General features: G+C 47.2%; 1 pseudogene; it reads left to right on the top strand.

Annotated features, from left to right (window-relative positions):
- The first annotated feature begins 2,157 nt into the window (after window positions 1-2,157).
- Window positions 2,158-3,022, top strand: LOC142861199 (uncharacterized; annotated as a pseudogene).
- The last annotated feature ends 210 nt before the right edge of the window (window positions 3,023-3,232 follow it).

Raw genomic sequence — 3,232 nt, 5'->3', positions numbered from 1 at the left:
GTGGAGCCTCAGCGCAGGGGCTGCGTGTGGATTCATCTTTCCCATCACAGCAGGGCCTGCGACCTTTGAGGATGTGGCTGTGAGCTTTTCCTGGGAGGAGGGGGATGTCCTCAGCGAGGCTCAGAGATGCCTGCACGGGACGCGATGCTGGAGACTGTGGCGCTTTTGTCTTCCCTGGGTAGGGCCCTCGCACTTATCCTGTGACCTGCTCTAGTCTCTGCCCTTCCCCTTTTCCCCTTTGGCTAGAATGTGTTCTCCCTCAGTCCTCTGGGCAGGCTCTGTAGTTGGACATGAGAGTGAGGCGAGGGGTGTCTGCCTCCCTCTCCTCTCTTTGAGCAGCCCCAACATCTACTTCACTGCAGGCTCCCAGGGAAGGATTCAGGGTCGGGATTCTTGGAGTCACCCCAATGCATCCCACCTTGCTTGCCCTCTGGCTGTCTGGATGACTTTGTCTAGATACAAGACTCCTGCGTGCCCAGGTTGTGCTTCCTTTCTCTAGTTGACATTTCTTCATGCCTTCCCGTGGCAGGAATTGCCATCAGTGACATTGTCACTGCCTACACAGACCATAGCTGTTCTTGCAAGAAGCTCCTTAGCACTTCTCTTTATAATACTTAGTTTCTCCTGTGGGCTGTCCTGTGCTGAGTCGTTTTGAACCACTGTTGGCTGTTCATCTATCATTTCCTGTCATGGGACCCTAACATCCAGGTCCTGTGTACTTGGTCATGGTGATGGTAGGATGGTCCTGAAGATGCAAATGCATGCACCCTCAAGGTGATGGGCTCAGAGGGAGCCTGTTCCAGAGGATTAGCATCCCGGAGGAGGGCATGATGTCAAGGCTTTGTTCAAATCATATCAGAAAATTATTTTATTTGACTAGTATTTCTGTGGCCATACAAGGAGGCACACACTATTTCTGTCTTTCCCATTCTTGAGAGTTTGCAAAATTGTCAGTTCTATACTCTATCACTTCTGCTATTATATCCATCCTGAGATTAATCTTCACATCCATGGACTCCATCCGTCTCATGCATTTTTCTTACATCTCTGTTTGAAGTGTACTCCAATTTTGGCATGTATATTTTGTATTTTCAAGTTGGTACCCATTGTTAAACTGTCCCTGACCAATAGCTACTGTGTGGTAGTCATATTTTCTTGGGCCTGGACATGTCCCACTATATAGTGTTCACATGTCATCAGCAGATAAGGTCCTGCAGACAAGTTCTTTGCACAGGAAGTAGTTGCAGACCCGTCTCTACCTGCTCTGTTGCATGTATGGTTGATGCCTGCACATGCTGAGGCCTCACACATTCTGTGACCTTTATACCTCAGTAGTGCTAAGCCACCCTGTCTTTAAACTGAACTCAACACTCTATTTCTGCAGATATTTCCATGGGCTAATTCCTTAATTTGTCAGACACACCTGTGAATGGGCTATGCATTCCCACCAGAAGTGACCTGCACTTCCCCGACATTTTCTTTCTTTCAGGTGGTCGGTGTGGAGCTGAAGACAAGGAGGCACCTTCTAAACTGAGTGATTGTATACGAGGGGCGTCTCCAGCATAGGAGTGTCTCCCAAGAAGCCCTCCCCCCACCGCCCGCCGTGAAATGTGTGTCCCGATGTTGAGAGACACTGTGCGCTTGGATGAGCACCAGGGAATGCATCGCAGGCAGAAACTGAATAAGTGTAGGGAAAAGTTGTATGACGGTACAAATCTTCATCAGCACCAGAAGCAGCAAGAGAAACCCTGTAGGCCAGGCGCGGAGGCTCACGCCTGTAATCCTAGCACTCTGGGAGGCCGAGGCGGGAGGATCGCTCAAGGTCAGGAGTTGGAGACCAGCCTGAGCAAGACCGAGACCCCGTCTCTAGTATAAACACATATAAATTAATTGGCCAACTAAAAATATATAGAAAAAAAAATTAGCCGGGCATGGTGGCGCATGCCTGTAGTCCCAGCTACTTGGGAGGCTGAGGCAGGAGGATCGCTTGAGCCCAGGAGTTTGAGGTTGCTGTGAGCTAGGCTGATGCCACGGAACTCCAGCCCAGGCAACAGACTGAGACTCTGTCTCAAAAAAAATTAATAAATTAAAAAAAAAGAGAAACCCTGTAGAAGCATTGTCCGGGAAGCATCATTTTTGAAGAGCTGTGACTCCCACATGGCAGTGAAGCCGTTTATCTTGAGTCAGGTTGGGAAAGGCTTGGGATTGCTCCAGAATGAGGCAGCTCACGCTGAGGAGAAGTCAAGCAGCAAAACTAAGTGCGGGCCACCCCCACAGGGGGAAAATACTCACAATAGCTATGGACAGTCCATGAAAGTCTCCAGCTCCAAATACATGCTTGCTCAGCACTCGAGACTCCCCCAGTGAAGGATGTTATGTGTGTAGTGAGTGTGGAAAATCCTTTAGTGAAAAGAATAGCTTCAATAATCATCAGAGAGTTCACACTGGAAGAAAACCTTACGAATGTGGAGAATGTGGGAAATCTTTTTGTCAAAAGGGCAACCTCATTCAACATCAGCGAGGTCACACTGGAGAAAGGCCTTATGATTGTAAGGAATGTGGGAAATCATTTAGCTACAAGTCTCACCTCACTGAACACTAGAGACTTAACACTGAAGAAAGACCTTATAACTGTGGGGAATGTGGGAAATCATTTAACAAGAAGTCTCATCTCCTTGTACACCAGAGAGTTCACACTGGAGAAAAGCCTTATAAATGTGACGAATGTGGGAAATTATTTAGCCATAAGAACTCTGTTAACATACACCGGAGAGTTCACACTGGAGAAAGGCCATATGCATGCAATGAGTGTGGGAAATCATTTCTCTCCAGCTCTGCACTTGATGTTCATAAGAGAGTTCACACTGAGCAAAAGCCTTACGAACATAGTGTATGTGGGAAATCCTTTGCTGAAAGGTCCAGTCGCATTAAACACAGGAGAATTCACACTGGGGAAAGGCCTTATGAATGCTGGGAGTGTGGAAAATCATTTTGTCGCAGTTCCTCCCTCCTTCAACAGTAGACCATTCACAAGGAGAAAAGCCTTATGAGTGCAGTGAATGAGGGAAATCCTTTTCTGAAACACCCAGTTTCAGTAAACACAGGAAGGTTCACACTGGAGAAAGACTAAGAGTGCAGTGAAAGTGGGAAAAAATTTACCCACAGCTCTGCTATCATTGGACATGGAAGAGTTTACACTAGCAAAATCATTACATGTGAAATAAATTTGAGG

This window comes from Microcebus murinus, chromosome 16 (assembly GCF_040939455.1).
Source record: "Microcebus murinus isolate Inina chromosome 16, M.murinus_Inina_mat1.0, whole genome shotgun sequence".
In the NCBI taxonomy this organism is placed as follows: Eukaryota; Metazoa; Chordata; class Mammalia; order Primates; family Cheirogaleidae; genus Microcebus; species Microcebus murinus.
The sequence above is the reverse complement of the archived record's forward strand: the minus strand, read 5'-3'. Positions and strand labels throughout refer to the sequence as shown.